Genomic DNA, 11,072 nt, shown 5'->3' with positions numbered 1-11,072 from the left:
TATTAAAAATAATAATAATAATCTGATTAAGAAAGCCCTGCTGGTGGGACTTAGACCTCACAGCATGATGCACTGGCTAATTCGTGATCTGTGCAACAGACAAGGGCATGATAAAGATTCAAGGATGACGAATGTCTGTGGTCTCAGGGTTGGATAAACAGGAAGACATGGAATTTTCACAAATAAGGAATATGGAATAAGGACCCTTAGTGGGCTAGCCATCTTTGATAGAAAAAGAATTCTCATATTTTAAAGGTAAGATAACTGAGGCCCAGATGGCTTTAAGGAACTTGTGTCTACAGGATGTGACAAGGCAGGGGTTTGAACTCAGAAAGCCTACCGCAAAAGTCTCTGCAAAATACAGAGCAAAAAGCAAACGCTTTGTTCAGCTATAGAAATAACAGTCTTGAAACAGGGAGTTTGCGCCCCTCCTGCCTCTGCTGGCTGCCCCTAGCTACAGCAGCACTGCAGGACCCCAAGGACTGTGTGTTGGCCTCTGTCTTCGGCAGAGGTCTTTTCTGTCCCAGCTGGCATGAGAGAGGGCAGCAGGTGCGTGTCAAGAAAATCATACTTTCAAAAAGTAAGACAGGGGAGATGCCCCCGAGGAATTGGGAGGGGAAACTCTGCTTTCACCAGCACCAGTTCAAGCAGAGTCAGGAGACAGCACTGTTGATCTCCTGCAGCCCTACTGCCCGTGAGAGTTCCCCTTTGAAGAAGACCGACTCTTCTGAACTTGAACTGTTTCTTACAGAATAGCCAGCAGCAGCCCAGAATCGTTTTCATGACCAGAATTTATTGCCCTAGTTAAGACACTTGGGAAGAACACTTCAGATGTTTTGAAAGACAGCCGGTCTCCATCATGGCAAGCCTGTCTGGGCTGGGACCCTCTAGGCTTTAGTGGGAATGTGAAGGTAGTGTATAAATATATAAATGTGTATAATATATAAATATATAAATGTTCCTTTTCTTTTTTAAAATATTTATTTATTATGTATACAATATTCTGTGTGTATGCCTGAAGGCCAGAAGAGCGCACCAGACCTCATTACAGATGGTTGTGAGTCACCATGTGGTTGCTGGGAATTGAACTCAGGACCTTTGGAAGAGCAAGCAATGCTCTTAACCGCTGAACCATCTCTCCAGCCTATAAATGTTCTTTTTCAGACAGGGTTTCACTGTATAGCCCTGACTGGCTTGGAGCTTTCTATGTAGACCAAGCTGCCTCATACTCACAGAGATTCACCTCTATCTATCTGCCTTGCAAGGGCTAGGATTAAAGGTGTATATCACTATACGCAAACCTATAGCAGTCATTTTTAAGTATAAAGGCTATTCTTAGTTTTGAGCATGAGGCGGGGGGGGGGCACTCATGTAATTCTAGGACTTCAGAAGTTGAGGCAGGAAGATTGAGAGGCTGAGCTGATAAGCAAGATCCTGTCTCAAATAACAATAGCAAAAGCAAAAACAGGCTGGAAGTGTAGCCAGCACTGCAGAACAAAACACAAAACATTTTTAAAGGTTTATTGACTTTGTTTTTTATGTTTATGAATGTTTTCTTGTATGTGTGGATATGCTGTGCAGTCCTTTAATGCCTGAGGAAGCCAGAAAAAGACATTAGATCCACTGCAGCTGGAGCTGGGAGTCACTGTGTGTCACTGCATGGATGTCACTGTGTGGGTGTCACTGCGTGGGTGTCACTGCGTGGGAGTCACTGTGTGGGTCACTGCATGGGTGACACCGCGTGGGAGTCACTGCGTGGGTGTCACCATGTGGGTGTCACTGTGTGAGTCACTGCGTGGGGGGGTCACTGCGTGGGTGTCGCTGCGTGGGAGTCACTGCATGGGAGTCACTGCGTGAGTGTTACTGCATAGTCGCTGTCTGGGAGTCCCTGCGTGGGAGTTACTGTGTGTATGTGACTTTGTGGGAGTCACTGCGTGGGTGTCACTGGGTGGGTGCTGGCACCCAAACTGGGATCCTCTGCTCTTAACCACTCTGCAGACCCACAAAACATTCTTTTTTTTTTTTTTTTTTGGTTAACAGGTCTGTCTCCATCTCTCTTCCCTTCCTTTCTCTCTCCTTCCCTCCTTGTATCTTATCTTGTCTCCCCACCCCCACCCCACGTCTCTCCATCCCTCAAGTCTTTTCTCTATGTGGTGGCTAATTTATTAAATTAATTACGTATTTTAATTAAGTTAATGCATTAACTCATTTCCCATTCATTACTATAACACAAAACCTAAGAATATGTTTTGTTTTGGGTTTTTAGGGGTTTTTTTGGTTTTTTTTTTGGGGGGGGGGTTTTTTGGTCTTTCAAGACAGGGTTTCTCTGTGGCTTTGGAGCCTGTCCCGGAACTAGCTCTCATAGACCAGGCTGGCCTCCAACTCACAGAGATTCGCCTACCTCTGCCTCCCGAGTGCTGGGATTGAAGGTGTGCGCCACCATTGCCCTGCACCTCTGTTTTTTATGAGGAAAAGGATTTTTTTTTTTTTTTTGGTTTTTCGAGACAGGGTTTCTCTGTGGTTTTGGAGCCTGTCCTGGAACTAGCTCTTGTAGACCAGGCTGGTCTCGAACTCACAGAGATCCACCTGCCTCTGCCTCCCGAGTGCTGGGATTAAAGGCGTGCGCCACCACCGCCCGGCGAGGAAAAGGATTATTGATGTCACACGTGGGTGGGTTGGGGGTCCAGGTCTCACCAGCCTTGTCAGCTGGGCCTCTGGAAAGGAACAATCCGTGGTCACCTCACAGCAGACAGCACCATGGTGGGAACATGTCTGAGGGAGAGACTATGTGGGAAGCCAGAGATGTAACATCTGGCATCCGGTCTTCTGGAAAATTCCAGTAAGCCTGGCTAAAGTTAAAAAAAAAAAAAACATACCTGTAGAACTCTGTAGGAGACTGGGGAAGAGCTCTAAGCAGCCAGCTGGGGTCAACATCAGGCAGGAGAGGGCAAAGAGAGGCATTACAAAGTAAATGTCCCGCCCACTGCCAACCTGTCCAAGCCTCTTGCTTTCTGTGCTCCTAGTAGGACAGGGACTAAGGGACATGGAAGGCAAGCAGAACTCCAGCTGGCCTGGGTCATCAGGCCCTCTTCATGGCCGGTTCTCCTCAGATCCAGCCAGAAAAATGTGGAGCCTACCCATTGTGGAGCCCAGGTTCAAACTACTTTCCATGTTAAGGTCAGAACTGAATTAATGTCTTCAAAATGGAAGAGCCCGGAGGGCTTTGTGGGAAATAGAAAATGCTAAGGGGGGCGGGAGGTGGGGAGAACATAATACCTAATTGAAGATGCAGTGATGGCTGGAAGCTACGTGAGACTCTGGGGTACAGGAGCTGGCTCTGAGGACAAATAAAAGCACGCTGTGAAACTCAAGGGCCCATCTATAAATAAGCATGGCTAACCAGAAGATATGAAAAAGGCAATCAGTGAGACTGACATGGAGCCTGTGCATCAAGGACCCAACAAGGGCCTACCAGGCAGGAGATGGGTGTATTGCTCAAAGGGGGAACAATCCCAGAATGCCACTCAAAGATATCAAATGTTGAGATTGTCGAGGCTGGGTGACAGCTATTCATTGAACTGTTCTTCTTTATTAATCTGTGTTTGAAAATGTCCAATAAGATTTTTAAGTTATCTGTGTGTTAAGAAACAAGCCACGTGTGTATATAAATTTTCTTAACTGAGAAAAGAAGAGTAAGGGGTTGGACATCTTAACAAAGAAGCCATGCCTAGAAACAGTTACTTGGAGGCCATGCTCAGCAAATTTTCTTCAAACTAATTAAAAGGAAATCCTGCCTCTTGATACTAATAATATATCTCTGAAGGAAACATGGATGACTTCAGTATAACTCTAGGCCTTTTTCTAGAAGAAAAGCAGGGGCATATCGTCAAGATGTTGAATGATCTCAATCAGCTCCTAGGACAAAAATCAACCCAAACATTTGATGAAAGGCCATTTTTCCTCAGAGCCAGGATCTCTCTGTCCCCCAAACATGCAACGCAATATTTCCAGGTCACGTGAAAGAAAGTACAGGTCTCTTCATCCTCTCCTGAAACTGCCCTGGGTGTGATAGGTCACACCTTGAATTCCCACACGCGGAGGCAGAGGCAGGTGGCTCTCTATGAGTTTGAGCCCAGTCTGGTCGGCTTCATGAATCCCTGTATCACAAAAAAAAAAAAAAAAAATAGGTTGTGTATCACAACTAATAAGAAACAAGAGACAGATATTGGGGTTCAACCTGAAGGTCAGAAAAAGCAAAACAGCCAGCCACTGGCTCTTACCTCTACCTCAGTCTGAAATGGTGATCCTGCCTCCAGGAATCTCAGAATGAGACTGTATCTGAGAGCTGTCTCCTCCTGTATTATAATCCTCTTTAGCTCTGGGATTAAAGATGTGTACCACTACTGCCTGGTTTCTATGACAAACTAATGTGTCTATTGGGGTTAAAGGTGTGTGTCACCACTGCCATGTCTGTAAGGCTGACCCGTGGGGCTGTTTTAACTCTCTGATCTTTAGGCAAGCTTTATTTATTAAAATACAAATGAAATGTCACTACAAGGCTGGGTGGTGGTGACACAAGCCTTTAAATCCAGCACTTGAGAGACAGAGGCAAGCAAATCTCTGCATTTGAGGCCAGCCTAGTCTACTGAGTGAGTGCAAGACAGCTAGGGCTATACAGAGAAATCTTGTCTTAAGAAGCTAATAAACAGAGGATGGAGAGATGGCTCAGTGGTTAAAAGCATTGCCTGCTCTTCCAAAGGTCCTGAGTTCAATTCCCAGCAACCACATGGTGGCTAACAACTATCTGTAATGAGGCCTGGTGCCCTCTTCTGGCCTGCAGGCATACATGCAGACAGAATATTGTTTTCTTTTCTTTTTTTTTTTAAGTTGCTGACACTTTTAGGCTTCACTCTTGTGACCACTTCTAGTCCAATGGCCTCTCTACTTCCCAACATGTGAAATGATAGTCTTACCACCTGCGGTGAAAACGAAGACTGTTCAATGATGAGAAAACATTTTGCTGTTTGGGAGGCATCATGGCATCTACTATTTCTGAATATTCCCTAAAATATGCTGTGATAAATCCCATGTTGTGGCGTTGGGGAATGGGGCCATGGCAGGAAAGCAGAAACCCAAGACCAAGTGAAGTAGGTACTCAGGAATCGGATAGCCCAATCCTAACAAACATGGGATGTACGAATAAGTGGTACAGAAAGGGGATTATGCAGGTGGAATTTCATAGAGCAGCTCTCATGGTGACAGGGTCTCACCCTGCAGGTACCTGGCAGCCAGTGTCAATGACCAGCAAGTCTCCACACTGGAAGAGCTAACACCCCATATCATGAGTCTGAGGTGGCAAAGCCGTCTCTGCCCCTAGCCTCAGCCTCTATAGAGTCCAATATCAATCCTCTGCACTGTGGGCACCCTAACTTGTAAGACTCAAAGTGGGATTAGAAAGATTGCTCAGTGGTTAACAGCATTTGCTGCTGGTGGTTTACAAATTCGAACTCCAGTCCCAGGGAGCCTGATCCCCACTTTCTGGCCTCAGAGAGGCATGCACATGGTACACAAACATACATTTAAGCAAAACACACATACACATAAAAATACAAATTAAAAAGAGAAGCCCCAGGAACTGCACTCTCCCCCCTCCAGCCTGTCTTTCTTGCTACAGGGCCCATCAGCTTGATGGAAATTGAACATTTCTCTCAACAAAATGAGCATCCTCATCCTGGCCTCCCCAGTGACCTCAGAGTGGTATCATTTCTCTTCCTCCAGCCCTGGCAGTCTGTAAAAATCCTTTAGAATACCTCTGACTTCCTACAGTAGTGGCTACTCTAGGTGCTCTCTGCTGCAGTTCAGAGATGACACACTTCTCTTATTTTGCCACCTTCTTGCTTCCTACCATTTGAGGAGATTTGGATATAGGTACTCTGTTCATCTTCCATGAAGGCCACCCCAGATTCAGGGCTACTCTTTAAGAGGGCTAGGTCGGCCCACTGCAAGCTGGGACTCTTTGGGTCAAGTAACTCATCTCAGCAACTAAAAGCCAGCCGGTTATAAAACCCTGTCAGGTGTGTGCCCTTAGGCATGGGAAGGACCGAGCAGCGAGTGCACAGGCTCCTCACAGTTCTAGCGAGATGCTGATTGCAGAGGATGGAATGTAAACAAGAGCCCTCCAGCTGATGAAGGGTGCCTGCTCTGACATTTCCTTCCTGTCACAGTGTTTTCTCCAGAGAGCTCTCAGCCTCCACAGTCCTCATCAGCAGCATCCTGACAGCCCCGTGGGGCTACAGATGCGACAGGAGGTGTCTAAATCCTAGGGGAGTAGATTCAACCTACATCAGAGACACCGTGTGTTTAAAACTGCCCCCACGGACTGGCATCAGAGGGGCAAACCGGGAGTGACTCCATTGGAGCATCTGAGGCCTTCTTTATCCTGACCTGAGCCACCTGCTATCCAGCTGCTGTTGACCAGATATGCAAGGGCCAAACAACAAAAATGGCATTTGGGACACATCTCTGGTTGTGTTTGTGAAGGAGGGTGTCTGGACTGGGCTAAGAGCCTGAAGTGAGAAGCCAAGCTTAGTGACAGCAGTCTTCTCACTCACTGCAGAGACAATGGCCAGCTGCTACCATGGCTTCCTTGCCACAATGGACAGTTCCATCTCAAACCATGAGCCAAAATAAAATGCTTCCTTAAGTAGCTTTTGTAAAGAATTGATTCACAACATACAAAAGTAAACAATACAACACCCCCAACATCTTGGTAGCCACTGAAAAAATATTCATATGAAGAAAAATATTTTTCGTTCCTATCTTAGTTAGGGTTTCTATTACTGCGACGAAACACCATGACCAAAAGGCAAGTTAAAAAGAAAAGGTTTATTAGGCTTACACTGTTGTGTAGATATGCTGTTTATCCCTGAAGAAATTCAGGACAGGAACTCAAGCAGGGCAGGAACCTGAAGGCAGGAGCTGATGCAGGGGCCATGGAGAGGTGCTGCTTACTGGCTTGCTCCCCATAGCTTGCTCAGTCTGCTTTCTTATAGAACCCAGGATCACCAGTCCAGGGATGGCACCATCCCCCATGGACTGATCACGAATTGAAAAATGCCTCACAGCTGGCTCTCAAGGCGACATTTCCTCAGGTGAGAATCTGTAGAAGGAGCTGCGGGCAGACCTAGCTTTTTGTCCCGCCCAGCTTCCGCATGGTTAGCTTTACACCCGAAATAACAACACACCAACTGTATTCATATAAACACTGCCTGGCCCATTATATCTAGCCTCTTCTTGGCTAACTCTTACATCTTGATTAACCCATTTCTAGTAATGTGTGTAGCATCACGAGGTGGTGACTTATCAGGAAGATTCTAGCCTACGTCCATCTTGGGTCGGAGCTTCATCACGTCTGACCCACTTCCCTTCTTCCCAGCATTCTGTTCTGTCTACTCCACCCACCTAAGGGCTGGCCTATCAAATGGCCAAGGCAGTTTCTTTATTAACCAATGAAATCAACACAAAAAAGAAGACCCTCCCACATCAAGGATCCTCTCTGATGAGTCTAGCTTATGTCAAGTTGACACACAAAACCAACTGTAGAATTCCCTAATGGGATGTGTGCAACTCAAACCCAGTGTAATTGTTTAAGGAACATTTAGCCTAAATGTGTGCTTCTCTATGTTTCTGTGTGTGTGTCTACATGTATGGAGGCACTTGTGTGTGTGCATGTATGTGGTCAGAGGGCAGTTTAAGAATATATTCTTTCCTTTCACCATGTGGGTTCCAGGGATGGAGAGTGGGTTTTCAGGCTACTTTACCTACTAATCCATCTGACAGGCTTCCTTGCAAATTTTCTGAACTTGAAATCAGGGGAACCTTTCCCACCTCCAGGTCCTGTTCATCTTGAACTGTCAAGTTACTTACATCAAGCCATCCCAGACCATCTGCCTCACATGAACATGACATCGTGGAAAGGCCCTGTGGCCTCATGCTGAAGATAACAACTCCCGCGACTGTAGCTTACCATTTGCCAGACCTGGAGAGGCCCTGAGTACCCTGTGAATTCACATCGTATAAACTGACATGATTGGAATGGTTAAGTAGAAGGTCTATGTTGTAGATGAGAGAGAGAGAGAGAGAGAGAGAGAGAGAGAGAGAGAGAGAGAACACAGAATGAAGCACCCGTAATGCAGAATACTTGTTTAACTATGCAGAGATGTGTTGCACTTATTTAACTATGTAAAGATGTGTTGCTGTTTTACCCTGCCTGCCTAAGGCACCTGATTGGTCTAGTAAAAAGCTGAATGACCAATAGCAAGGGAGGAGGTATAGGTGAGACTTCCAGGCAGGGCAAGTAAGTAGGAGGAGGAATTTAGGCTCAAGGAAGAAAGAAAAGAGGCAGACATAGAGGAACCAGGAAAGCAGGACACACAGAATGAAAGAGGTAAAAAGCCCCAGGGCAAAATGTAGATAAATAGAAGCAGGTTATAAATTAAATTGAAAGAGCTACAGGGACAAGCCTATACCAAGGCTGAGCATTCACAATTAATAAGTCTCCATGTCTTTATTGGTGAGCTGGTTGGCGGCCCAAAGAAAGCGCCAGCTCCACACCTGAAGAGTCCAGCGCAGAGAAAGGATAGACTGAGCATGGCCAACAGACTGGACCTGGTCATGGGAGAAGCAGGAACAGAGTAGAGAGAGGAAGAGCTCGGGAGAACAGAAAGGAAGGAGGCAGACAGACAGTGAGACAGACAGATGGAGCAAGGCTGTAAGGAAAACTGAACAGCTGGGGAAAGGGAATCTGTGAGCTGAGAAATCCAGGGTTGGGGAGGTGAGAAGAGCTGGGGAGCCTGGTGGCCCTGCAGGCTCTTTGGTGTGCTAATAGGCACCAGGTTAGATGCTAATAGACACCAAGGTCAGCCAGCGTCAGCCAGACAGCTGTAGCCGTTCGTCCCTTCTGCCTTTTGGGATTTGGGGAAATGGAGTTTCCTTTGGGCCTGATAACTCAGCACACAGAGATACCTCCTGCATACACTGGGACTCAAGCCACATCCAGGGAGAGGGTAAACAGACAGGGAGGGCAGTGACAAGGAGAGCATCCTGGGGACCAGGTGTCCAGAGGACACGGGACAGGAATGTGTAAGCAGCAGGCAAAGCTTCATCACCAGGTGAAACAGGGCTCTGCCGAGGGAAGAAAGAACAAAGAATCTCCATGGCTGGTCCAGCACACAGAAGTTGGAGGATGTAGATTTAACTCCGTGATGTGGTTTTTGAGGCTGGGGTTGCCAAGAGATAATCACAGAAACGCAGCGTGAACAGTGAGGGTTGAGAGATCCAGCTCACACAGTGCTCTCCCGAAGGCACTCAGCCATCCCACCTGAGTGGGAACTGCCAGGAGACTGGCAATTAGCCAGATGGTGGGGAGAGAGCTGAGTACAGGAAGGAGCCGAGTGAGCGTCCTCAGCAGGCGAAGGGGCAGCTTGCCTGGGAAGTGCAAGGCAATTAGCAGGGAAGGGGAAGGGGGAAAAGAAGGTGTGCCACAAGCAGTTATAATACCGGCTTTGAAGAGGCAGTTGCTTTTCTGAACAATACTCCTGCCATTAATTACATTAAGAACCAAATCCAAATGCCTGTGTACTTTCCTAGCTTGTATAAAACATAGAACCCTGAGTGCAATCCCCAGCACAACCACCCTGTCACCTCATTTTGTGCAGCCATGACAGCCGCCAATTAAGGGTTTCTTTTCATCATGGTCCCAGGGATTGAACCAGGATCTCCCGCACCAGGCAAGAACTCTACAACTGAACCCTATTCCCAGCCCTCTTTTTATTTTATTTTTGGTGTTTGAGACAAGGTTTCTCTGTAGCTTTGGTCCCTGTCCCAGAACTAGCTCCTGTAGACCAGGCTGGCCTCGAACTCACAGAGATCCGCCTGCTCTGCCTCCCAAGTGCTGGGATTAAAGGTGTGCACCACCACCCAGCCCAGCCCTCTTTTTAATGTTTGAGACAAGACTCTAAGTGACTCAGGCTAATCTTGAATTTGACATCCTCCTGCCTCGGGCTTGTGCCACCAGGCCTACAGTAGATTAAATACTTCATTTTGGGGAAAAAAAAAAGGAATTTTATTTCACAGTTAAGGAGGTTGGGAAGTCTAATATGGATAGGTCACACCTGGTAGGTAAGAGGCAGGTGCATCTAAGTGCATCTAAGGAGGGGGTGCATACCAGCTCAGGTCTCCCCCTTTTGAAAAGTCACCATGCGATGCAGCTGTGGGAGATATGACTCAGCAGTTAAGAACACTTGCTGCTCTTGCAGAGGACCAGAGCACCCACATCAGGCAGCTAACTACCTGTACCATGGTTCTGGCCTTCTCTGGCACCAGGCATGCCTCCCCAACAACACATACTGTACTTGTCTATTGCCATGAGAAAACATGACCAAGGCAATGATGGAAGGATTTATTTGGGGTTTAGGGTTCCAGAAGGATGAATCCATCACCATCACAATGGGGAAGCATGGCAGTCAGAACCAGGCATGGCAGCAGGAAAAGCCGAGATCTCACATTCTCAAACTGCAGTGGTGGCGCATACATACACAAGCAGGAGAATCCCAGTTTGGATTCCTAGGCCCACATAGAAAGTCAGACACAGGCTGAAGAAATGGCTCAGTCAATAAAGTGTTTACCACACAAATGCAAGAACCTGAGTTCAGATTCTTAGCACCTGGGCAAAAGTTGGGCATGGCTACATGTGCCTATAATGCCAGCATTGGGGAGGAGACAGGCAGATTACTAGGGCTTGCTAACCAGACACTCTAGCTAAATTGGTGAGCTCCAGGTTCAGTGAGCCAGCATCAAATACAAAGTGGCTGGGTGTGGAGGCGCACACCTTTAACCCTAGCACAAAGAGGTAAGTGATCTCTGCGTTTAAGGCCATCTTGGTGTACAAATCCAGAGATCCAGGCCAGCCAGGGCTGCCATATAGTAGTGCCCTATCTCAAAATAATTAAGGTGGAGAGCAACAGAAGAAAACACCCACCACACACCTCCATAAAAACCTACACACAGGATGA

This window comes from Microtus ochrogaster, linkage group LG3, assembly GCF_000317375.1.
Source record: "Microtus ochrogaster isolate Prairie Vole_2 linkage group LG3, MicOch1.0, whole genome shotgun sequence".
Taxonomy (NCBI): Eukaryota; Metazoa; Chordata; class Mammalia; order Rodentia; family Cricetidae; genus Microtus; species Microtus ochrogaster.
The sequence above is the reverse complement of the archived record's forward strand: the minus strand, read 5'-3'. Positions refer to the sequence as shown.